This window comes from Ascaphus truei, chromosome 4 (assembly GCF_040206685.1).
Source record: "Ascaphus truei isolate aAscTru1 chromosome 4, aAscTru1.hap1, whole genome shotgun sequence".
NCBI lineage: Eukaryota > Metazoa > Chordata > Amphibia > Anura > Ascaphidae > Ascaphus > Ascaphus truei.
Genome location: NC_134486.1, coordinates 40,001,936 through 40,029,844, shown reverse-complemented (window position 1 = coordinate 40,029,844; position 27,909 = coordinate 40,001,936). Strand labels below are relative to the sequence as shown.

Below are 27,909 nucleotides of genomic sequence, written 5' to 3'. Positions count from 1 at the left end.
TGTTTCAAAAGTGCTGTACAGTGGAATTTCCTTTATGAAATTTACTGTCCTGTTTCCTATGCCCTTGTTCTCCTTGCTCTACACCAGAGATGATTTATGAATTAAATGGTCACTTCTGTACCGGGTAAAAGCGACCTAACATTGACATGCTTAATGGATTAAAAGCGTAAGCAGAGAGGGACCACTTCTTCCTGCCCCCTGTCCCCGGCGAGAGCTAGTGCATTTCACATTGGGCTGTCTTCTTGTATCACAGGTATAGTGGTGTATCTTCAGATCTAGGGATGTATGTGCATGTGTAAGCACTGTACTTGCATCATGTATTTATGTTTGATGGTGTACCTGTGTGCAGGAATACATTTCTAAGTATACATGAATGTTTGGGTGCATTGGAGTATGACATGCTTATAACTGTCATTGTAAATGAAACAAAAATAAAAAAAATAAAAACCGACACTCCCGCAGGCTGGTAAAATTTTTTTTAATATTTCATTCCAGAAGAATAAGGTCAGGTCATCAATGTTTCGGTCCCCACATGGACCTTGTTCAAGATGCATTTTTGCTTCATTTGCTATATCCACCAGATGTCTGGGTCTGTGAGCACCTGTGGCAAGAATAACTAAGTGACTTCAAGAATTGTGAGTGCTCCTTTCAATACTTTGTGATGTAACGGCCATTGTACGTGTGCCTGTGTCATTGTTCCTGCATACTGTACTGTATGTCTGCACTCTGTCCTTTTGTGCATGTGGGTGTTTATATGTATGTATGTATGTATGTATGTATGTATGTATATATATATATAATGTATGCTGTATATATTTTTTAATATTAAGAAAAAAGGTTTAAATAAATTGCCATATGGCATGGTCATTTTATTTGTACTAGAGTCTGCTACTACCTAAAGAGTCATCTGGCTTTAGCCCTAAAGTAACGACCTTCCAGCTAAGAGAGGACGGCCTAACTTGTTTGATACGCTATTTTTACTTATCAAATAATGACATACTTCACTGCCAAATTTCCCATCAGTTTTTATTTACTGGTATGAAAATAATATTCAAATAAAATAATAATGTGCTTTTTACTTTCCCACCTTATTACAAACCAAAACAAATGTATTCCTGTATTGCTAATTGTCACTGCGTTTCACATAATATGAATGTAAATCTATAAATGAAGTCTTGTGCACTGATGAAGTGAAACTTCTGCTTTGTTAAGATATATAATTGAAACAATACATAGTATCGAGCAAACCTTTTTATTTGGAATAAATTAAAAAGTGGTAGTTTTTCCTCTAGCTAATTAGCTCTCCACAAGAGATCAAGTGTGTTATGCTAAATTGTGGTAGTGACAGTGCAGTATACAGCATCCCAAACCATTTCTCGCAGGCATGAGGAATGGGTGTGGGTCATTGCATTATAACGAGCCCCTAGTAAAAAGCATATTGTATATTCTGTAGATTTTTACGTTGTGTTATTAGGAGTTTTAATGGGGCAGATGGAGTGGAGAAGGGACTAGAGGGAAAGGAGAGCACATTATGCACAGGAGGAAACATTCCCCCAAATTCCTGGAGCCGGACCTGGAAAGGCCTGGGTTATTTTATCATATTTCATATATTTGAAACAAATCTCTTAGGCAGACTAGGTTTCTTTGTTTTGAAATGAAACATTGCACATCATTATTGTATACTTACTTCATCCCCAGTGATAGCTTCTTCAAATAACACGCAGCTATCCGAAACACCCCTTCTAACCCCCCCCCCCGTACCTTATGTTTCCACTTATAGATTGTAAGCTCCTTGGGGCAGGGCTCTCCTTACCTACTGTAACAATGTATGTTAATGTTTGATATTTTATTACTTTTTTCCTCCTACCCTATTGTGCTGCGCTACGAAATATGTTGGGAGCATTATAAATAAATGATAATAGAGGAGAAGTGCACGAAGCAACCGAGAGTTGTGAAACGCATAGGAATTAAGTGCTCCGAGCGAGGAGCAGTAGAGGGATAGGACATGATCATGTTATCATTACCTGCAGAACCAGGAGACACCACTGCCACAGACGAGCTCGGAAAGGACTGAGAACTCATCAGATAACCTTTAGTTCTATTTTATTTAACACTCTTGCATTGTGTTTCATTACTTTTTTTTTAAATGATTTTCATTTAACTGTGTCTTATTTAACCTACATGATGTGTGTTTCTTGTCTGCGCTTCCCCACTATAGAATGCTTACCCTCACCAGGAAGTAGAGGACTTCCTTCACAGATGGAGCATCAACATAACCACGAGAAAGGATATGATGGAGAACTACTACTCCTTATCTGATACATGGAGAGTAGGAGATGTGTGCAGAAGTTTAAATCAGGAGACTGCTTTTTAAGGGAAAATAAAACAGGCATTTATTCGCCACAACTTTCAAAACATAAAATAGCTCTCCCCATCAAAACAGGGTTACAGGGAAATAAAATCATCCTAGTTCCTACAGAGAGCTCTCGCTAGACAGCATAGTCCCTGTTTACAGGTTGGGGGGATAAGCCCCTTACCAAAAAAATATATATAACATTTGGGAACATGCAAATTGTTACATTCGAGCCCCTGGCTTCTGCTGGCTGAGGTTAGGGGGTGAAAGGTCCATGGTGCAGGGTAATCCCTAGAGAAGTCCAGGGTGAGTACTTCCCTGGATCAGAGATAGACTGAGACTGCTATCAAGCAGGCTTTTAAAGGCAGTGAGTAGTGAGTAGATGAATGAAGGCATCCCTACTTGAATTCACCTCCTCAGTGCTGAATTAGGTTATGCAAGCAGGTCTCCCTTTCTCACTACCTGACAGAGGATCCTCCTGTTACATGGACACAATCTCTCTCACTTCTCCCCCCTTCCCCTTCACCCCCACACACACACTGATTGGAGGTATATCATACTAACTGTGAGGTTCCTATTCGATTCTTTATCTTCCCTATCCAAGCTCCAGTTGTATATTCCCTATACTAGATTGCACATAATTACATAATGTACTTTTCATTAATTACAACATTAATACATGATTATGATGTCTGATGAAACGCGTAGGGTACACGTGCTGTGGATGACCTAGCGTTTGGTTGGTGATTTGCCACAACCTAAACCAACCTAAACCAAGTGTTTGCCAATACCAGCGGTCCTGCTATATCCGCCTTATTCCTTCCCCCTTGGTTGAAACCAGGGACATTTGGTGCATGTTCCCCGGGGGAAGAGTTCGTGAAACAACTGACGCCGAGAGTTTCTGCTGGATGGAGACACACAAGGGTTTCTTGCCGACCATTCAGAGCATGAGTATTGATCTCATACATGCCTTTTTACCTTTTTTTTGTGAGTTTAAACATTGAGTTTTTGGAACATTAAATCCATTATTTCTGCAGTAATGCACTAGGATTGGGCGCTTTTTTTTCTTTTCTATTTTTATAGTTATAGCTCCTTCACAGACCTGCAGTGATTACCTCGTGTTTGGCTAAACTAACCCAATTTTGAAGGTCTTGTACATGTTCCTATTTTGACACTCTAACACAAACTATAAAGTAGCTCATGAGAGGTGAGATATGGAATCAATACAGAGAAATTAGATATATTGTTTTCTCTGCCAACAACTGTAATTATTTCCATCCAAAGTTCAGGTATTAGTGACGTTTTACTTTGACATGTTTTGCAGTCATCTCCAGAAATAAAGCTACGAAATGATGGATAACGCGAGAAGTAAATGATATTCTTTTACAGGCTCCTAACACCTCCTCCTGAGTGGCTGCATTACCCAGCAGCAGCCCGTCAGGATGGAGGAAGCTGGAGAGCCCCCTTGCAACAGCCCTTCTCTCTCCCCCAGCTCGAGGAAATCCTGTGGCTCTCCCAAGCCGGTCAGGTAACTACAGTATGTCAAAAGAGGTAATACCAGACACACATGTCCTGTATTATCTCAGATTTTTTATTGGACAGTGTGTCCAAATTCAGGAAAGTCCGGTTCAATACTGGACACCTGTCAACCCTATGTATGATATTTATGATAAAAACATGTTGCATTTCATAGTCTCATGATATACAGTGTGGGGATTTTCTTACAGCTGAGATGGTATAAGGGATCTATTCGATTCCTAAGATAGCCGCTGCCATGAAGTTACATCATCCTCACAGAAGCAATCGTTACCATCTTGCTTCCTGGCAAATCCTGCCCTGAGTTCCCAACATGAAGTGACTTCATCCCCACTGAAAAAAGCGTGGCCATCTTACTTCCTGGCAAATCCTGCCCTTACCGCCCTGACAGGAAGTAAACCTCACTCTGGCTCTCATTGCCAGCAGCTGCCACTAGCCTTTAAGTAGCTGACAGTGGGTGCCTGAGTTTGCTCGCGCAAAGTACTCAATGCCTTGCTCTGCCTTTGATCCTGTTTGTTTCGACTCCTGCCTGCACCGGATTACCTCCTGCCTTGTTCCAGTCCAGTACCTCCTGTCTTGTTCCAGTCCCGTTCCCCCTGCCTTGTTCCAGTCCGGTTCCTCTGTCTTGAGTCCTGGGTCCTCCCCTTGGCTGTGCCTGCATCTTCCCCGGAACCGGACCTGTCTTCCCCTGCATCCCAGGTTTCAGATCCCAGGCCAAGGTCGGTGTACTACTCCCTATCTCTGCGCTGCGGCTCCGTAACCTGTCCTGCAGTCAGCAGTGTTACAAATGGTTACACAAAACTTTCCCTGAAAGTCTTAATGATAAAATTACAGCTTTTTATCAGTGAAGTCGTTGAGATTTTGACACTAAAAATCAGCGAGGCTGACTCCAAATTAGCGACTTGACAGAGAGAGTTGGCAGGTCTGTTCTTAGTCATTTTAATTACTATTATCAATTGTCCGTGGCCCGTGTACACCAATATGTTCTAATTTGACTGCCCCAAGCAAATATAAATTACAGGAATCCCGATCACGGGAGCTGCCCGTCCTTTTGAGTTCAGCAAACAAGTCGCATTCTCTTCCCCAGCGTGGCACTCACTCATGTTCACAAAGAAAACCCTCTTAAAATCATCAAAGATGATCCTGAGGAGAAAATGAAATTCTATCTAAATCATTTTATTTGAGATTACATTTTTATAGCTCCTAATTAAGAAGTCATATTATTTTTTAAGATTTTAAGCCTTTTTTTTTCTAAAGACCACCGCTTCTCTTTAGGGTAAATACTATTTTGAGCATCTTGTCGACATCTCAATTTGTGAGCACATTTTATAAGTAGTAAATATGGAGTTTAAGTTCATGGCTGTAATTAAATGTTCCATATTGGTCCTGGAGATGTGTAGATTTGTTGTAGGTTGTGATGCCATATAAATAAATGATTATGTACAGAGCTTCGAAACCTCATAGGTTGCTTCTGAACACACTGGAATAAAAAACTTTTTCAAAAGCTCTTTAGACTACAAATTAATTTATGACGAAACCGTAACATTCATCCCCTAAAAGGGAGAACAGAAGGGGCGTTTCAGTGAGTAAAGACACTGACTCTGATACCAATGTCACCAAGTTTGAATCAGGGGAACTTAGTTCAATTCCCGGTGTCTGTCTCTTTGTGGGAGAAAAATGATAGATTGTAAGCTCATCTGGGCAGGGACTATGTCTGTAAAAATTATATGTGCAGCGTACCGCACGCTATAACGTAATTGTGAAGGGCTTTGTATCCCATTTGGAGAAAGGTGTTATATGAAATAACATTATTATTATTATTATTATTAATAAATATAGTAACACCCATATGGAAGAAGGATTTGGGCTGCAGTTGCAGTGAAGAGCTCAGAAAAGTATGTGGATGAGCATAAGAACCACAGGCGTTTTGGCTGTGTGTAATGCAGGGCCAAATGTGATGCTAATTTCCCACGTGAGTACAGAGACTTCCAATCAAAAACACTTGAAATAATGGATTTATCTCGGCTCAAAGCTTATTTTCACACCAGCTACAATTTAAAAAAAAAATCATATTCTTTATCTATGTAATCTGTGTATATGCTTCGATCATGGCTGTTATCTTTCTCTGCAATCCCTCCTTGTATCTCTGTTTCAATCTGGGAAACACAAGTCCCACTCACACTCTGGTATTAAAGCAGTTTCATATGGTAATACTTTCAATCTGACCCGCTTTGAACTGCCATTACTATGGCAATGCTATAGGAATCATATGGAATTGCTTCAGAGCACTTGGGTAGCAGACTGCCTAAGGGAGGTGAAGGCCCCTTTGGCATATGCCTGGGGGCTAGGACAGATGGACGACAGAAACAATGCCTGAATACCTAAAAAAGGACAGAAAAACTGTAAAATTAAATATATGCTGTATTGCTGCAAGCATTTGACTGTTAAATGAAATGTCATTTAGTACATACAAATATAGGCATACAACAGACTATTATTACTTTCTGACTTGTATATAATATATACTGCAGTAACAATATAACTGCTGTCTTATACCCATATAGAGTTCATGAGATTTAGGGGTTCTAGACTGAACGTGGCATTTTAATGGAGAAATGCTGATTTTTATTTTTTTTAATCAGTGAGACTCCTTTGAAACGTATGAGACTGCTTATGCTAAACATCTGTGAGAGATGACATGTTCATATTCATGGTTTGACTCTAACTCTAAAGGATAGAAGGGAGTTGCTTTTAATTGCTATGGTGAGCTACTACAAAGTGAGAAGAATATTGCAGAAGGAATGAGATTCAGAGTTTCCCTGACCCATACGGTACCTTCCTACCACAGCAGGGAATTAGAAACTGTTTTGTGGCGCTAACCTGCAAGGTTCACGAAAGCACTAGAGAAAAGTGCCACGGCTAATCTCCTAAAATCGTTAACACCGCTTTGACCACAGAAAGCAAGATTGGTGGCAACCTTGTTCCTCATTATTTATGTAGCCAGGTCACCTGCTGGCTACTCTTCTGCCCTAGGGCTGGCAGTAAACATTGGTACAATCAGGTTGCCAGTAGTTGGTATGGGATTTCCCCCCGCCGAGGAGCTGCATTTGAGTGACAGCGGGAGGCGGTGACATCAGACCTGGGCAAGACCAATCATGAGCCAGACCTGGTGCCCCTCTCCTGGCACTACTTAAAGGCAGTACCGCCCTAAATATAGTAGTGTTCTTCCCCACTGAGGAAGGCAGGTCACACAACAGGGAGCCTGAGAGTGGGGCCTTCTGATGTGCTCTTCCCTCCGGGGGAGAGTGAGTGTGGACCATACCTCTGCCTCTGCTAGGGAGGTGGGGATGAGTTAGGATGGCTGCGGGTGCCCTTGGCCTGTAGAGATGGTCCAGGGACCATCATTCAGTGATAGCTGAGAGCACTGCATTGGGCAGAAGCCTGCAGTGTAACTGTGCTGTACAGAAGACAATAAACCATTCCTGTTGTTATATACTTCCTGTCTGGTGCGTGACCTTATTGGGGGGAGAGGTAATAGTTCTACTGTGGGAGATCACCTTCATTTCCTATAGCCTAGGGCAGATAGAGGTGATGCACTGCTAAAGAGATATGTAGGGTATGAACCCCCGGAAGCTTGTTCCTCTGTCCCCACTACCACCGGCGGATGACTCAGCCCTCCTGTTGCCAGCAGGTATCATGCACCATACACCGAAGTAATGGACAAATCTCCCACCGGGTGGGGGAAACACTGTTACATTTATTTCATATACATGTAGCCCTTTTTCTGACGCTCCCAAAAAGAGACTACGGTAAATGCATGCACCTGTGGCTCTAGGAGATCTGAGCCTCCGCTAGCTGGGAGCCTGGGGTAACACTTATAGCGCAGCGCCTCCACTTACCCAGGATCCCCGTGATGTGAGATTCCCCTGGGCAAGAAACATGCAACACCTTATGATTGTAACTGTTTTTTACTGTAACACAACAATACCTTTTCAGTACACTCACTAAATCAATGGAATAGCAGCCCTTGCACGTTGCTGTCCCAATTCTGCACACTGTATCTGCCCAGTTTACTCTATGGGAGAAACACGTTTTCACTGTTCTGAAACTTGCTGTCAAAAGAATATTTACCAGCAACTGCACCTTAGAAACCCCGGACAGTTAGACCCATGACTGTGCTGGGCAAATATTTTCCATTCAAGGACTGTAAATCAGAGTTGTGACATTAACCAATCACAATGCTCCACTCTACATTTCTCAGACAGCTACTTATTTTGTCTTAGCAGGTGCTGCTTGAACAGCTTGTATAGGCAGAACGCTTTGATTCGCTTTGACAGTTTTCATGGATACACTGAACCTGCTGCCCTACTTATACGTGTCAAAGCTCTTTAGAATGTCCCACTTATACCTAACCCCAAAAAAGGATTTACATTTTTGGACGGGGTCATGGGGCATTCTACAGGCAACTGTTAAAGGAGCAATGGATTCGGCGATATCCATGGCCTGGAGTTTTTGAAAGGGTTTGTAGGTACAGCTCCAACCCCCTTATAACGCTGTGCTTGGGGTCCAAAGAATCACATTGCGTTATACAGTAAGTGGATCGCGTTAGAAATAATGTACAATTGTATGCATTGTACAATAAAGTATTTGAGATACCAATAATCGTGTTGTAAAGTATTCATAAATACGAAAATTGGGAGCCACGCTTGTATCGCGTTATAAGCGGATTCGCGCTGTAACGGATCGCGTTATAACAGGGTTGAGCTGTACCAGCAATAGAGTGGAAGGAATCGTATCAACTCTGCGACTTTGCTGATCGTTATCTAGGAAGTGAGAATAGATTATTTTAACTATTTTATACAGTATGTTAAAGACCTGAAACACACTGACAGAGGTGTAGCCTCTCCAAAAATTGACTACTACTATAAATATACTCCATACTACGTTAAAACATTGTTTTATTGACGACAGACATCTTTTTAACCCTTCCCTTCACGAGCAAAGAAAAAGGTGTAACACACCTTTTTTAGATGCCGTGTACAATGATTACAATGATTAGTGCTGATCTAAATGGGGAGTGCTGTAATATGAACGCACATAATATAAACAATTAAAAAAACACACAAACGTCTCAAAAAATGACCCAATTTTAGTCCTGAAAAGAGAAACCTGCAAGTTTATGCACTGACATTGTTTCTCTTTACAAACTGGCGTACAGGACACAAGTCACAGAGAGTGTGTTACAGATACGAGTGCTTTGTGTGCCCTCTCCTGACCGTTCCTAAATGTAAAGTTCTGTTCGTATTCCAAGTTGGTGAGGACTTCATTCACAATAAGACACGATTTGAGTCAGAGGGAAAGGTAAAATCAGAGGTATATAGCAGGTCATTTCGTATAAAGTCTCCATTTCATATAACAATGCTGTCTGATTTTTAGGGGCAATTTAGTCAAAAGTGTTGAGTTAGAGGAAAGTTGCCAATGGCAAAAAAAAATGTATTTAATCAACAATAAGTCAACATGTTTGTATGTTTTTGTTTGACTGATCTTCATTATTCAGTATATGTTGTATGTAACACTTTTCAATATATTTATCAGTCAGCTGCTAAATTAGGGCAAAAAAAGAGCATAAAACAGCACCAGATTTATATATATATTTTTTTAAAAAGGCATCTCATTATAGGTGATAGGGCGTTTTTTTCTTTGCTAAATCTGGAGCAGTTTTGTTTTGCTCAACTTTTTCCGCGGTTTTGCCGCTAAGAGATTTTGAGCCTGGTTTAGGGAACTATGTACTAAGCAGCACCGATGGAACATTTGGCGTCAAATTGACATGCGGAAATCACTAATTACAGTATACTGCACTTGTGTGCGCTTATGTACTGACCTGTTTTTTTTCCCCTTAAGGCTGCGCTTATAGTGCCGGCGACCGATGCCATTGCGATAGTTGCAATTCAAGTTTAGGCGGTGTCGCTGGCTACAACGCCAGTGACACCATAAAAGGGGAAGGCAGAGGGACGGAGAAGCTCTCTGATTGGCCACAAGGAGAGACCGTCGCCGAAAAAAATCAAATAACAGTGACTACCTGGTCGGAATGCAGGATGCAATCTCTAAACCAGAAAAAACAAGCCCTTTGAGCATGACTAAGTGACTACAGTACATCCTGGGGCGCTCAAAAGGTTAATGGGCATCTGAAGTGTCAAAATTTTTCGGAGATTAGTATATTGGTGCACACAGATAGGATGAGCAGGATGCACAGATATAAATGGCATGTACAGAATTATTTTTTACTAGGGCGGACAAAAAAATTGTTCAAACGGCGTCAAAATCATAGGTATAAATCCTCATGTCTAATATATATATATATATATACATTCACAGGTTTCTATGAGTCAAGCAAAAATGTATCTGATGCAGCAAGGATTTTTCACTATACCGGTTTAACGGTATGGCTACTATGAAAAAAGTGACACTAATCATTTTTATTTATTAATACTGGTTTTAGATAAATAAAAATACACATCATTCTGTTTTCCTTTACATTGTAACAATCGGGTATTCAGCATGACACGACGCATCACAATTCCTCTTGCACAGCAAGCGATGCCTCATATGTATGACGTTACAGAGCGATAATGATGATAATGTCCGCAGCGCTTTGGCAGGACCGCCTCGCTTTTATATCAGCGGTGGTGTCTCATTAAGACACCTGTGAACTTCAGCAGTGGTCGCCCTGTTTCCGATACTTTCTCATATCCCAGCAGTACAAACGGCAGCAGCACTGAGATGGGCGTTCACCACTTTCATGCTATTAACCACTAGTTATTAGGACATTAATGCAGAAGACGACAACGCCCAACGTTTCGAGGGGACGAAGCACCTGACAAAGGGAGGTTCTCACCCCCTCCAAACATTGTGTTTTCTCGTCTTCTGCACTAATGTCCTAATAAATGGCGGTTTACACCGTGAAAGTGGTGAACGCCCATCTGAGTGCTGCTGTTGTCTGTGACCTTCATACATAAGTAAAATTGAGTAAAGCACACCAAAAAGTAAAGGAATGCAATGAATTGCAAAAAAGTACGGTAGCAGCCAACGTTTCGGTGCACCCCTGATGAAGGTGCCTGTATGCACTTACACGTTGGATGCTATCATACTATGACTTCTTTAAGTAATTAAAATGGCCTTCTTGCTATTCATTGAATTCATTTACTTTTTCCTATGCTTTACTCAACTTTTCTATTATTACTACATCTGAGCAGATTTTTTTCTCATAGCCCCATTTTTGTTATCTGACATGGTCTTAGACCCCTGTTAGAGTATCAGATACAGCAACTTGGAAAGTCCCTGTCTCCATACAATACATACAAAACACATTTTATGAAGGTTTTTTTTTTTGTACAAAAATGTAGACGCACAAAGAATACATCAGATATGATCTTAGTACATAGGCCCTTTTGAATTTAGATCAGGTGTCGCCAACTTTAGTCCTCAAGAGCTACCAACAGGTCAGATTTTCAGCATATCCCTGCTGCAGGACAGGTAGTGCAGTCTTCGACAGATCCAATAATTGAGCCACCTGTGCTGAAGCTGGGATATCCTGAAAACCTGACCTGTTGGTGGTCTTTGAGGACTCAAGTTGGCCACCCCTGGTTTAGCTGTAATTGGTAAAGTGGCAGCTACATTTTATTGCGGCCCCTTCACAATTTATGGAAGTACAACCTGATTAGGAGTTGGGTGCTAGAGTCAGTAGCAGCTGGTCCTAACATATGATAATGAAGTCTCAGATAAGTGACGTGTAATTTGTACTTCTTTTGCGTTCGTCCGTTTGTGCGTCCCTACATCTGCGTAGTGTTTGCTCCTATTTGCCTCAGCACATGCTCTTAAAAAAGTTACTGCCGTGGGACTGACGTCAGTCTGCATCCGCAGAGCCTAGCAGATGGAACTCTGCAGCACAATGACGGAGGAGCTGCCAGCAGGCGAGAGAGAAAGGAAACTCACATTTAACAGAGAGGAACAATTCAATTACTAATAATAATACATTATTTCCTTCTTTTTTCCCCCTCGGTCTTTGTCTCTTCTCAAGAACTTCAAGCGCTTGCCAGGTAGCGTCTGCGCACCATTGGAGCAGCAGTTGCAGCCATGGCTCCAGAAAATATATGCTGCAAATGGTGGGTTCTCATAATGTAAGTCTGATTAGCCTAAGGTTCTCATAGGCATATAATTAAGAAGGCATTTTAATTTAGGAACAGCCATTAATCCAACTTTAAATGGGATGCTAATATAGGGCAGGTGCTATGTACGCACCATTTTGCGCTCATTTAAATACAATAGGAATAGATACGCTATACTCCACTTGTCGAATCGTTATGTTAATAACCTCCATGTAAACTGTCTTTTGCGCCTGTTCCACATAATGCAGTGAACTCGTTGCACTGTGCTCAGGAGAGAGAGAGAGTCCATTGCATCACGCTCTTCAGATATGTGACATGCTGCTTACTGTCTGCTTCAGCTGCTGGCTTGTTGTATCATGTTATCAAAATATTACAAACGGCACAGCAGTGAGTTTAGTGAATAAAGTGTTGTAATAATGAAAATACTGAGCTGTTTCACACACTGGAAATGTCAAGGAAGACATATATCATCCTCCGTAATAAAAAAATCTTTCCAGAAGAGACCTACAAGCACAGTTACAATTTAGCTCTACTGCAGCCTTTGAAATGTCTCAACATGCAATCGAATTGGTAAGGGGATTTATTACAGGCCTCTGAGTCGCTGCTTATCCAGTATCAAGCAATTTGACTTCAAATTTTGAAATAGGTTTTTTTAATCACTATGATCAAGAAAACGAATGATGGTAAAATGATGATATAATGTTTATGCAAATTAAAGTATTAAATATGAACACAGGATCATTAAAGAACGGTTAACCTCTTTGTAGTGTGACGGCTCTGCAAAGCGCTGCTATACATTGCCGTACAGCCACAAATGATGTACACAATGTTTGTGATTATTACTATTCACGTTTCCCTGTTGAAGGTGTAAAGAGACAGAAGTGTCAGCTTTTGTGTAACACAATCATTATGGGAATTGTATTTTCTCAATGAAAACACCATCAACCCTACTACATTTTACTGTCACAAAACTTACTGTTCAATTATCTGCTGTATAAAAATCCTTGCATTCAAATAATGAAACTAATGAAAATAAGGACATAATGCAATGGGAATTTAGCACTCAAACCGAAGTCAAATGTTATTCAGTAGGCTACTATTCTCACACGGATTTTTAAAACATTGGTGAGAAAACATTTCTCAAAATGAATATATAATAAAATGTGACTGTGCTTTCGGTGCTAAATTTCTATTGCATTGTGTTTTCAGCTGTAAATTGGCTCATATAGGGAGATGGACATGGATGAATAGAAATATTTTCAAAAACAATTCTTGGGAGAGTGCTGTATTCGGAGATTCCTGGTCTTTTCATAATGATGTTACCCTTCCTGCTCGGCTCCTAGAGTTACCATCAGTGTTGTGGGTTAGGGCTGCTCAGAGTCAGGATGCATTACCTTGTTCAGGGTGCAGGCCTTGTGCAGGCTGGATGTTGGTGTACAATGATGGGCGCCAGGAACTTTATTCATTCAAACAACAGTTTGATTATCTTGTAGGCATAGTCACATTTAATATACAGACATCTTGTATTTCCAATAGAGTGTCTTTGGCCTATGCTGTTTGCCTGCTTCCCTAGATGCCCCATCTTGGCCCGCTAGGACGCTTCCTAGGCTTTACATTAACCAGGATACATATAGACTCCCTCTGCTCTACAGCGCTGATAGTGCTCCATATTCCCAGAGCCCCTGGCGGGCATGGTACTACTCCCTCGTTGATATCCACCTTATTTCAGGGCGACCTACCACCTCGTATTCACAGGGAGATCCCTTCTCTTCCACTCCTCATCTGATCTGCCTTCCAGAAGCTTCCCCCTTATATTTATATCGTATCATGATATCACTGTCCCCAGTCAGGAGGGGTGGGGCTTAATTTCTGCCGCGTCATTCCAGCACCATGTGATAGGTAAGGGGCGTTACTCTTTGTGAGACCACACAGTTAACCCCTAAAGGCTCTAGTAATCCCAATGGGGAGTTACAATGAAAAATAAGTGAAGTTCTTAAACTCCTTCTGCTTATAATGCTGGAATACAACCAAAGTCTATAAAATCGGTTACTATTGCACAATGAATGACCTATTAATGGGTTTTTACTGAACATAGTAAAGCAAATCTAAATAAAACTGAAAAAGGCACATTTAGAACCTGAGAATGAAACACCTTTTGCTTGTTAGAAAAGCTGCTTTGTCATAAAACTCTGAGAGGGCAGAAGTTGTTAACAACTGTTGACTGCTGACTGACTTATCAGGACAGCTGGTAACGGTTCCGCTCGGCATTAGAAATGCATATTCCAATTCTGCTCGCTTTTCTTCCAGAACTCACATTTATTCAGATAGCACAGAAATGCAAAATGATGATGAAATGGATCTTAATGTGGCCAGGTCTCCCCTCTGGGTATCCCTGTTGCCCCCCCCCCCACCAATTCCTCGCTTACCTCCGGTATAGCGGGGGAACCAGCACAGTGTGCAGGAAGGGACCGGGTGCGCCGGAGTGGCGAGCGTTTCTCTGGAGCTCCGTGGGGAATGCGTGCCAGGGCACCGCCATGTTGGAAAGTGGGAGCATGCACTTGGCCAGAGACCCCCTTAGGCCCCGAATCACCGCAGCTTGTGGTTGCTGCAGGGACAGGCCCATCAGTTGGGGACACTGCCGCCGTGGTACCCGTGTAAGAAAAACTGCAAGGACGCGGCTGCATTCTGGCCTCTGGTGGTCTGGGACCAGACCATCAGCTACATATGAGAGACTCTCTTCAGTGTGGGACCCTCCAGCAGGACACCACCCAATGTGGAGGCGGACTCATCGCTGACCACAACCGTCGCTGGATCAGTGGATCCTATCTTACCCTTGTGGCATTACCAGGTGTTGGAGCACCCTCACCTCACCTCGACAAGTGCACCAACTGTACACACATTAGTGGGGCAGCGCTGTCTCACACATTGGGTGGGTTGCTGCTTGCGGACACCAGGGTGGTTGGGTGCCAAAGGGCCCCTCAATTCTTTGGGGACTATTTACCCGGTGTGGACATTGTGGTGGAGGGCACGGTGAGGGTACGGCTGTGCGTGGCCTAGTTGGTGGGGACTGTATATGGTTACTCTTTTTATGCATGCAGTAAACTATTATTATCATCATTGTGTGTATTTCTTATATTGTCCTGTGATGGGGTTATCCAACACTGTTAGGATCCCGCACAGGTGGAGGCGCTGGCATCAGAAGGCTCAGACACACCCCAGGCTCCCAGCAGCGGAGGCTCAGGTCTCCTGTGAGCCGCAGGTAAAGCACCACATACACAGTAGTCGCCATATCTCCCTAGGGGTGGGGGAAAGTGTGCTACATTAATTTTGAGTGCTGTGGACAGTGTAGGAGACAAGTGCAGAGGTATAACCAGGGAGACGTAGTTACGGGAAAATAAATATTGGCTTTTATTTAGCCCGCATCTTTAAACAGTACATCTCCATGTCAGCATGCAAAACAAATCAAACAGGCCTATCCCTAAGGCTAAGGCCCCGCTCCCTCAGTCAGTGCGCCCGCACTGCAGACAGGCGGTGCGCTGACAGGCAATTGACCGCTACCTGCGGTCTGTAGGGAGCGGGAGCGGCGGCCGGGGGGCGTGGTTTGAGCGGAGGGACCCGCTACTCTCCCCCTCCCTCCCTCCACATGCCCTCTGCTGCTCCCATAATTCTCCCCCTCCCCGCGGATGGCTGCAGCGGGGGGTCGGTCTCCCGGGCTGTAGGAAGCGGTCTGAATCAGCTGTGCATCGGCAGCATCTGGTTACCAGCGCATCACTACGGTCGTATTCATCCTCTCCGTGCTGACACACACACACCACCCCATACCTTGTGGAGGAAGCTCTCTGACAGCTCCCGCCCCCGCCGCTGATAGGCTAATCAGCGCACCACGTGACGCATCACTGCTCGGGATCACAATTTTTTTGCATCCCCTGGCGGCTGACGTGTCACAGCGCGTTTTGAGCCGTGCAGCGAGGGGGAACTGGGAATGGCTCAGAAGGATACCCCTGCTGGTGAGGAACGCGCACGCGGCCGTGCGCGCCACCGGCCGCAGCGGGACCAAAGCCTTAGAAAGGGCTCACCCACTGGTGGTACAACGTGCACCAACTGCTCCTGTTCCGCTGTTCACTTCTATATTTCTTCTGACAACGCTGCCGTTCACTATGTGGCACTTATCCTTTCTGAATGGGAAGTTCCCCAAGGGAGCACTGTCAGTCTGCCATCATAATCTGCATTCCTGGTAGGATGGTATTGCAATCGCCAACATCATTACCAATGAGCCAGTCAATAACAAGAAGATCACTATCATACACATTGATCTCATTATGTATTGGTTCAGGCCATATTATCCTCCAGGAATCCAGCAGTGTAGAAACTTGATTTTTTTTTTTTTATAATTTTTTTTTGCTGCTTTGATGGATTTTTGCTAAAAATGTTGGATAATTTCCGTGTCTCCTCCCTTTGCGTCCTTCTCCGGGGGCCTATGTATAATAGTATGGGGGTTTTTATTTTCTCCTTTGCTTGCGGCTGTCGCATTATAAAATAGATTTTGTATTGCGATTATGCTGAATTAACAACTATTTCTACATAATTAGTATACACTAAAGCGTAGAGGGAACATTTTCTCTTGTTCTTCTGATTACTTCAACCTTCTTTTCTGTGACGACCCTGGTACGACCTCTTCATCTTATCTTTCATATTTAATGGTTCCTTTAGGGTGTGCCCTAGGACTTACTGATATATTCTAATGATAAATCCTCCCCATTATCTCCTTCAACCCAGAAGATAGTTCACTTGAAATATTGTTCTTTTTGCAGGGGTAATCGCTACTAGAAATAATAAGCCTCTGAATGCAAGGCACTGTAAAGCTAGTGAAGTGTTCATGGTTTTACCTAGAGCTGTGCAGATCTGCTGAATTTACCTTTTTGAGTTTTTTTTTTTATTTTTAAAACAAGTCACAAAACCGAAGAGATTTGTAATCTCACTTCCTGGTGAAGTCGAGGTGATATTTACTGAACTTCCGGTTATATTCGTGCAAATAGGATTGGAATTGGTAACAAAATGCTGATGCTTTTTGATTGTCCACATTGATCCATTGACACAATTGACAGATCATTTCATTGGCTGACAGACCATGTGACTGCGTAATGCTAAAGACCCCAACAGTAGGATAAATGAATGAATGAATAACCAGATACTTGTAGGGGGGACCCATAAACATAAACTTGATAGAAGACAGGTACTGGGTTGCAGTCCCGGATGGTAAGCTCACTAATAAGTGACGCTGTTGTTAACAATAACACCAGGAAGATTGAGCATAATAACACCCTATAACGTACCAATTGTCTAAATAAAGTCCTGAACAGGAAAACATGTAGCAAGCGATTGACTCACTCTGAGTGCTGCACAGTCCATGCGATCCAAAGGTGAGGGGTCCCCAGGTGTGCTTCCGTCCAAGGGGTAGGCTAGTAGAAAAGGAGAAAAACTGGAAGAGCACTACTGTAGGTATCAAAAAAGTAGAAAGGAGGGTGCGTATCCCATAAAAAGATTATTTATTGGTCATGGAAAAACAGGGCAATGGAGAGCCCTACCAACGTTTCACGTTACCTTGAGAAAGTGCTCTGTGATTGCCCTGTTTTTCCATGACCAATAAATAATCTTTTTATGGGATACGCACCCTCCTTTCTACTTTTTTGATACCTACAGTAGTGCTCTTCCAGTTTTTCTCCTTCTCCATTGGCTGAAGGAGTAGCTCGCAATGTCACTGACTTTAAAAGGGGCAATTCATGCCATTTTGTATTTGTTCATTTTTCAACACAGGTTTGAAGCAGGGGGTCTCCGAATCGGACCCCTGTTCATTTCAGCTCCGGGGACTCCCTGCTTCTGGATATACTAACCTCCCATAGGGGGGGGGGTGTCGTTAGCAGCTCCGGCTGAGCATGCTAGCGTTTAAAGTTGAAAACTACTGCGTCATGCGGGCTGATAGGAAGCTGAACCTGATGACGTCACAGCCTCCTATTGGCCCGCAGGATGTGGAGCTTTGAAACTCTGCCATTACATGAACCCTGCTAGTGGAGCAGCTACCTGCACCTCTACTGAGGTAAGTAACTCCAGAAGCGGGGGGTCCCCGGATCGGAAATTAATGGAGTTCAGCTCTGGAGAATCCCTGGTAGGCAACATGATCACAACATATAACGTTATTCAAAGTCTCCCAGCTGAAAATCTGGGCAAACCTGAAGCAAACTAATTGTACCAAATTTATGAAAGAATCAGTGCATATTGTGCAACTGGATATATTGCCTCAGTCATGTACATATACAATGGGGTTGTGTTTTCTGCGTACCTTTATTTATTTATGTTTCTGTATTTTGTAGGTGTATGCAGAATCCATGACAAGTTGATGGTACATTCAGGTTGACCTCCACTCTTGTAAAGGAACATGTACAATGGGAATAAGGATTACATGTAAAACCCAAGCTTGGGAAACCGTAAAACGCATACACCATTGAAACCTCACATTGGGTTCATTCACAGATCTGGGAAGAACTGTGAAATCTGTACTGCGTTAAGCAAGAACAATAGAAATCACCGCGGAAAGCATAAAAATACCTTAACGTATGATTTGCTAAAAATGTCTAATTTTTAGTAAATAGGGTCATTTCTTCTATAAACACATGCATGATGCCTGATCGTTAACCACGTCTGTGCCTGTATAGTCAGCAATGCACTGCCAAACAATATATTGCAAAGGCTCCATTACCAAAAGGGTAAATCCCAGCAGGCACTTTAGGGGTTAACTTACTTGTCCCAAAGCACAAGCTCAAGTAAAAAGGGTTGCGCCTGCTTGAAATGAGATATGTTGGCTGCTTCTATGTTTCCCATGGGGTTGGGACGATAGGAAGAAATTCCCCCCCAAGCTCTTAGCTTCAGGTTAATGCATATCATCTTCCCTCTAACCCATATATCTGCTAAACAAGACTTCATCTAACATGTCACCAGAACAACTAATTAGCAGCAATGCTTAGTCTAATATACTCTCCTAAAGGTTACAACATAGAGAAGATTCAGTGGTGAGCCACTGTCAAAGAAGCAGAGTTCCAGGTAGTTACGGTGACTAATTTCATCGTAAATGAGGATCAATGTCCTGCACCACTTTGGAATAGTAATTTCTTAATTCTCATTCAAATCCTGCAGGCAAGATAATATAACTTGATCTGAATTAGCCATGTGATCATGATGGCATTGCGTTAATGGCCTGTTCACTTAATTTATGTAATTTTTAAAAATTAAAGAGTCATATTTTAAATCCCCACTCCAGTCCTTCAGATTGAAAGTACAAGTTGAAAAGTTATAGTGCCTTTATAAATCAGCTTGGCTAAACTTTCTATCTTTTTTTTGACTGTACTTTGCTAAAGTTTGGCGTCATCTTGGCTGTGATTCTTGTCTGCCTGTAGGGAGCCTTAGGAAATGATAGCATGTAGGCAGCTTATACACATCAGTGGGCATATGCTGTGCAGTACAGAGGCTGGATTAACTCCTGCCTGAGCTGTTAAGGAAAACAAGTTGATGTTTTGGCACACCGGGAGCATTGAGGTGTGGTTACACTGGCACACGCAGGGAAAGGATACAAAGTCAAGTAATATCCACGACTGTGAACGGGAAGAAAAATGGAATGCGGTGGCAGGAGAATGGAGCCCTCTTAACCTAAACTGCATACAGTGAAACAAATACTGCGGTACAAGCTATAGTTAAAATATGGCCTGTGTTTATTTCCCCCTAAACCTGAAATTGTTCTGCCCTAATTCTTGCTGCATGTTGTCTTCATTGATATCATTTGACCTGATTTGTATGAGCAACAGGAGTTAGTATTTTTTCATCATATTCAGAAATATATACTGTAATCTTTTTACGGCTAGGGAACATTCCCTTTTCGACTTGTACACAGTTTGTTTTTACTGCAGGTGGGATCATGTGTTTGGAAATAAGAACCCGTTTCGTGAACATACAGAGGGTAATTCAATATACTCAGAAGTCGACATTTGGGTCGTCGTTGGGCGTCAAATCTCCCGATGAAGTCAATGAGAGTTTTTGGTCAGTAACGGTGTGATTGGCCACTTCGATGCATGTTTCATTGCTTCCGTAATGTTTTACAAGTGATACAATGATGATCTCATTATAATCTGGAAGGGTGGTACACTTTTGTTACAAGTCTTTATTTCCTACATGCTAAATAATCAGGTTAACTTAAAATTCACCATTCATTTTACATTGGCTTTTTGGATATCTTCTTACTTGTTGAACCTGGAAGGGCTTATCGTTCGGAACTAATCAGAACACCTCACTCAGGTAACCCATTACTTAGGGCGGAGAGCTGCCATCTTCATCTCCTTGAAGTGCGGCATTCCTACAGGACTGTGTTTGAGGCTTTGTTCTACCAGAGATATTTTTATTACACAGTCTCAATTTCTAATGAAGAGATTTCTGGATCGTGGCTATGACTTGATTACATTATAAGAAGCATTAAAAAAAAAAAAAAAAAGCCTTATATACAGATAGCGATTCCTTGTTAAAATCTAGTTAATGTAATAAGAAAAGGATTTTGATAAGGAGTTACTGTACATTCATATAGATGTCAAGATACGCAGGAAGAGGTTAGTTTTATAACTACGTATAGTAAAGGCACAAAGGATGTCGAAAAGATTATCAAGAGACATTGGCATTTGTTAGACTTGGAACCAGATCTTTTTTTTCGGGACATAAGTGTGTATAGAGGAGAGTTACGACGGCCGCACACACTATATAACAAGCCTTAGGGTGATAAAAAAAGATGGTCATTGATCACCCCATTTCACCCCATTTTAATATTGTTTCACAATTCGGACCCAGCAGTTGATTTTGTGCAAATTTATTCTAAAAGGGAGATTTTCTATTATGAAGGAAAGAAATGAGCTAGAGCTTTAGCTTCAGAACTAGAGTTCCCTTTCGTCTTAAGGAATTGGATAAAAATACAGCTCAACACCGTTATAGCGCGATCCGCACACTGCACACACTCACAGCACACTGCACACACTAACAGCACACTGCACACACTCACAGCACACTGCACAGCACACTGCATACACTCACAGCACACACTCACAGCACACACTCACAGCACACTGCATACACTCACAGCACATTGCATAAACTCACAGTACACTGCACACACACACACTGACACACTGACACACTGACACACACACACACACACAGTCAAATATACACACACACACACACAGAGACACACTGTCTCTTTAAGGGAGCTTGCTCTCGCAAGACGGAAGCAGAGACAGGGAGAAGAGCTGCAAGATGCCGGGTAAGTGCTGCGTGCTGTTGCCGCTGCCCCACCGGGCCTGGGAACGCTGGGAGAGTTCTCAGCTTTCCCCCTCTGGCGGACGCGGTACCACCACAAAAAAAAAATTCGGCGGTCATTTTTTTTCGCGACCCCGTTTATAACGCGGTGGTCGCGGGTGGCCCCTGAGGACCGCTCTATAACGGGGTTAAGCTGTATATATTTTTTGATAATATATATGTAATAACTGTAGGTCTGTGACATTTATGTATCATCTATTATGAATACTGTAGTTGTATTACTTTAGGTTATGTTTTTAATACAACTGAATAAAATGTGCATTTTTATTGATATTCCTTACCATATAATGTGAAGAATTTGTTCCTTGGGAGAGCATGTACTATTTAAGGTTCCCTGTGTGGGAGAAAGGCTACTCCTTAATAAATCGCTATTTTGGGCGTGAATCGCTTTGGCATTTTGTGGTTTTCCCATGTCCCCATTTGTATCTGCTTTGTAATATGCTGTGTATATATGGATATATTTTCTACATTTTTCTGCTTGGTCTATTTATTGTGCCTGTGCTTTAAAAAATATATATATTTTTTTTAAACTAAATGCTTTTACATCTCACTTTTATTTTCTTTCTTTTCCTTTATTACTATAGGAATGGTGAATAGCATTAATGTGGCCCAGATTGACTAAACTGTACTAGAACTGAAAGCATCTTATGGCCCAAGACTTGGCACCATTTCTGCCCAGAACCCGCAGACATACATTAAGGATTAAACCTAAATTAAACGCCTCGTTAACTGCAAATCTCACTAACGCTGTTTCTCCTCTTCATCAAAACCCATATTTCAGGGTGTGGAGGGAAGTAATGACACCCTTAGGTAAGACAGACTTAACGAGAGTCGTGTTATTTTAAGCTAGTGCGATGCAGTGCTAACTTCATATAGCGTTAAGCCTCTGCTAATCATAATGCTAATGATAATAATATACAAGTGCATTGTTTTTGCATATAATTAGCTGGGTGGGTATGCCTAACATGAGGGAAAATAACATCTGTCAATGATTTTAATAACGTCCCAGTGATAGCACTGTGATAACGGGCCTCTGTGGCTCTGGCCTAAGTAAATATGGCCCTGTGTGTGCACTGTGCAACTGAAGGAAGAGATTTCAAGGCTGGTGTTGAATAGGTGAAGGATGGAAGAGATGTTTCAGACACCAGGTGATATAGTTACCTCTGATATACAGATGTAGCCAATGTTATTGCACATGCTATCACACCGAAAGAACCAATCATGCGGATCCTTTGCATTAAATAGCAAACCACAATTTAACGCTTCAAAACGCGTTGTCATGTGATAACGCGTGCAATAGCGTTGGATACATCTGTAGGTGAAAAAAAAAAACTACATCATACCTATATAAAATCCTATTGCTTTCAGTGGGATTTTTTTCTTCATAAAATCTGATTCTATGTAAGGTTCCTTTCTTGCACCAATTTTGCAGCTGGGAGATTTTAATATATCACTCCTTAAAGTCTTTCTTTCCACACTTGGTTACAGAGAGACTGTAATAAAAGAATTGACAGCATATTGGATGTGCCAGGGGCGGCCAACTCCAGTCCTCAAAGGCCACCACCATGTCAGGTTTTCAGGATATCCCTGCTCCAGCACAGGTGGTGCAGCCATAGACTGGGCCACTGATTTAGCCACCTGTGCTGAAGCAGGATATCCTGATAACCTGACCTGCTGGTGGCCCTTGAGGGCTGGAGTAAGACTGTAGAAAGATAAAGGTAATGGGCAGACTGGATGGGACAGGTGGCTCTTATAGGTCATCAAATTCTATGTTTCAAATGTACAAATGCTTGCACATTACCTGGACTGATGCATTTTACTTTGCTAACGGATATACCAATGTTGCCTATAACCATATAGTATGTATGCATTAGAAAAGACTGGAAGTTTCTTCTTATACCACCTTGAATATGACGGATTAAAGCAACGCAACATGACGTGTTAAAGCAAACATGAAGCAAATGTAACGCAGAGCACATTTCTTAGAAACCATCAATATAAATGCCATGTAATGCTAATTAAAGTCCGCCCCGTTCTCCTCCTCCTGGCTCCAAATAGAACACACACTATTGCAGCACAGCACATACCACAAAGGCCGCGTTCATAGTGCAGGATACGGTGCGAGCTACGTAGCTCGCGCCAAAACGAACACGATGACGCCAATACATATGCGCATAGTGCGCTTGCGCGTGCAGATGCGCTATGTGCTTCGCAATAAAAACAAGTTTGTATTTCGAAGCGCGACGCCACGGAGGAGTGCGGAAGCTAGCGCGTTCCACTATGGACGCGGCCTAAAATGATATAGCTACAGATAATACAGACACCAGCTGCGACACATAGAAAATGGTGGCAAAAATACCCCTTTGCAGCTATATATTTGAGTTGAGCGGGATATGTATGTGTATAGTATTACCCTGAATTAGGTAATGTGCCGCACGTTTAAGAGAGTGCATGAGACACTGCATTTCATTCTTACTTCATGAATGATGCACTAGTGCAGGGGTGGCCAACTCCAGTTCTCAAGGGCCACCACCAGGTCAGGCTTTCAGGATATCCATGCTTCAGCACAGGTGGCTCAACCCGTGGCTCAGTCAATGGCTGCACTCCCTGTGCTGAAGCAGGGATATCCTGAAAAACTGACCTGTTGGTGGCTTGAGGACTGGAGTTGGCCGTCCCCTGCACTAGTGACACACCTGCTTCTTTGTGGTTTCTTAGAGGGAAAGACATTAGCTGAGTCCCTCTGTGTTTGTGACACGTGACACAGCAATAAAACGCACCAAACCAGTCACAGGACACAAAAATTGGACTGTAGTCCACACTGATTAACCTCCTCTAATGTTTCATTGCTGACAGCCATTTCTATCCTGTGCCTCCTCGCCAGAACTCCGCTGAAGCAGTGATACTTCCCTAAAGGGTTTACACATCAACATTCTTTTTTCCTGTTTCCATTGTGTCACTTTAAAAGGTTTGTTGATGTAGCCTTTTAATATACTGTTTCCTGTTTTTACACGTGTGCTGACAATATTTGCTTGTGTTATTCCTGCATATATTATTATTTTTTTTAATTTAGGAGTTAATTGAATGCTTGCCCTTTGCTAATGAAATTGATGCCAAATTAGCACTCATGTCGCCATTAGCTTTGCATTCTTTTAGCAGGAACTTTTAGCTCATTATCCACTTGGTAACCTAATAAAGGGGTGCACAACTCCAGTCCTCAAGCACCCCTAGCAGGTCAGGTTTTTAATATATTCCTGCTTCAGCACAGGTGGTTCAATAAGAGGCTCAGACGAAGACCGAGTCTCTGAGCCACCTGTGCTGAAGCAGGGACTGATTGAGCCACCTCTGATGTAGCAGAGATATCTTAAAAACTGGACCTGTTGGGGGGGCTTGGGGACTGGAGTTGAGCAGCCCTGCTCTAATAGATACTGTCAGTCTTGTATCCAACACCGTGTTACAATACAAGTTTTATGAAGAAATTATGCTAAAAATCAATAAACTGTAGTTTAACTGCTTGAATACGTGTGGATTAGACCAAGGGTGCGTAAAACTGGGGGGTGCAAAAAAAAATATTGGGGGGAGGGGTGTTGTGCGGCACTTACAGAGGCTCCGTGCTCTTCCCCAAAGCATTTACATTAAATGCCGGGAGAGCGTGCGAGGTCTCTGTATGTTACTTACCTGGTCTCCGGCGGCTTCACGTCGCCATGGGAACGCGACAACACGTGATATCGTGATGTCAGAAAACGCCGACAGTCAGGTAAGGGGGGATGGAGGTGTGTGCGAACAGCGGTGTGGAGGAGGGGTTGGGGGGCAAGCAGGGGGGGAGAGCAGGCAGGGGGGCACAGATTGAAAAATTTGCACACCCCTGGATTAGATAATTCCTTCTTGTGTTGGGTTATTAAGGACCTTACTTTAAATTGTCTGAAGCAGGGATTTGAGCAGTTTTCGACTGGAAATTCTCATTTGAGTCAATGGGAAAATATTGACTGAGAAAGGGCATATAACTATATAGAATTATCTCTAAGCAAACAGGTGTGTCTGCACAAGAAACAGGACGTGCACAAGTCCATCAAGTAAAAAAACCATCATGTTTCTTTCCTTTAAAATTTACCTCGTCTTACTCATGATGATTAAAAAAGGACAAACAACTTCTTCCAAATGCAGGTCTCCTGTAGGACAACGCAGGATTCTCCCAGCCTGAAACCATTTCCCCGCACTTTGGAACGATTAAAAAGGGATGCAATAACTGTACTGTACATTAATAGGTTATAATCCAGACCGTCAAGATGGTTGATGCAGCAGGAAATGCTTGAAGGGGGGAGGAAGCTAAAAGTGGCATTATTACAACTAGTAATAATAATAATACACATTTGAGAAACCTGCGTGGTACATGTGCATATTATTTAACTAATACCTCATTTTGAGTCACCCCTTTAAAGCCACGTGGCCTGTAATGCAATATATGGAAATGTAACTATTTTAGAAATCAAAACAGTTATACAATGGCCCTTTGAAGTGGAATAATACATTTTGAGACCCCCCCCCCCCATACCAGCTCTGTATCCACGTTTTGGGTAGGTGGTATTGGGAATCAGAGTGCTGTTGTGCCCTGGTTGAACAGATACTTGTCTACTTTCTCCTAGGATTGCCGGGAGGATAATAATATGGCTTCCAGCAACTTCACTGCTGAAGAGCCAACGAGTGAGAAGGAAGTCACTACAATGTGCAATGATCTACTTATTAATTGTGTCCGGCCAGGACAAACAGGACTGAACAGTGAGTTTCCAGAGCGGTTGTGCGCCTAAGAACCTGCAATTCAGTCATTACTTTTTAGGGACAAACTGCTGCTGTAATTGCTCCATTACAGTAAACAACCCAATAAGTTGCTGCCCATTAGGAATTAAAGGGGTTAGGAACGTTCAAGAAAAAGAAATCTCCCATGTTCTTTCTGATCCCCGCTTGTTATATTATTTAAGAAACAAGACAATCGTTCCTATTTTCCAAGAAACACTTTGTGCCGCAATCATTATGGAGACGGGAAGCGGCGCTGTAATGCCGACACTTTTGACTAATAACAATTCATTATTGTAAGTACTGTACCTAAAAGATGCATTCTGCCCCTCTCTCTGCATGGAGAAAATGGCAACAATGAATTATGATCCCGAGGAGCTTGAACAGCCGAGTGAGGGGGAAACTGGATGAAATAGCAGGCGGTTTCTGAGAGCAACGTCTCATCTTGCCCACAAGCACAGATATCCTGAGAAATGGAAGCACTGTGTAATCATGGCAACTGCTGAAGGCTAATGATATCACTTCCTTCTGTTATTACAATATATCAATACAGTCTGCAACCCTTTACCTCTGTAAAAATAACTCAGGCTTAAGCACTTGTTTCGTTTGTCATTGCTGGCTACTGATTACAGTAGCAGGAGATATGTGAGAGACCGAGAACAAGTTACCATCGGCAGGAAAACGGGAAAAACTAATGTGGGATTGAAGTACTGGGGCATGTTAGAGCAGGGACCTCTCTTGACTTCACCATTGTTAGTATTATGTTTTGACCAAAGGAAAAAAAAAAAAAGCTGTTTCACTTGAGCAATGTACACTGGGGTTGTAATAGCGGAAAAGAGCTTGGGGGTGTAACATCTCCTCCGCTATCATTTTAACAGCTGTTGTATGAATTAAGATATGTTTATCTTGAACCATATTCACTTTGCAAATTAGGCCTGACTGCACGAAGCACAATTATAAATATTTTGGACTATTCACTTTTGTTAGGGGTATAAAAAGCGTCTCACGAATAACAGATATGTGCACCGTGCATATAGAAACACACACCAGATACATGCACCATATACACATAAGATGTATGCATGAAACACACACACTTGCATAATTGTGTGGGTCGAAATATTAGCTATTTAATGGCTGAAGTAATATATCACTTGTTATTTTTTAATTTTGTGTGCTGCCTTTGTATTTATATTTTCTACAAACACACACCAGATATATACACTTTCCACGCACACAAGAGTCTTGAAACACACACACGCGCGTTGGGCGAGTTTTTGGGGCGGATTTGGATCCACAGTGGATCGGCCGTTTCCTTTGGTCCACGGATTTCAGCTAATCAATTTTAAAAAGGGCGATTCGCGGTTTTGCGATTTCTAAAAATGATTATTACCAATACACTCCGCAGATTGTTCAGAATCCGCCCGCGGGTTGTATCCAATGGCGGATTTTGATGAACCCGCACAGATTGAAACTTTCCAAATCCGTTTGCGGATTTTACACTGCGAAACGGATTTTGGGTGTTACATCAGCAAAAACCCGGGAAACGGATTTGGGCGGATTCGCCCACCTCTAAAACACACACCATAAAGAAACAGATAACCTACAGTAAATGCACTCAGTCTCCTTTTTTAAAGGATCGACAGAGGGAGCAACGTGTCC

The 27,909-nt window shown here is 42.4% G+C and overlaps 1 protein-coding gene and 1 long non-coding RNA gene across 5 annotated transcripts in view; one reads left to right on the top strand and one right to left on the bottom strand.

Moving 5' to 3' along the window:
- The window catches only part of ESRRG (estrogen related receptor gamma), a 768,405-nt gene that overhangs the window by 454,622 nt on the left and 285,874 nt on the right, over positions 1-27,909 (bottom strand). The gene's annotated exons all lie outside the window — the stretch shown is intronic.
- On the top strand, positions 24,325-27,334 carry LOC142491929 (uncharacterized). The gene is made up of 3 exons (XR_012800595.1): positions 24,325-24,424; positions 26,100-26,232; positions 26,593-27,334. It is a non-coding gene; the product is annotated as an uncharacterized LOC142491929 (long non-coding RNA).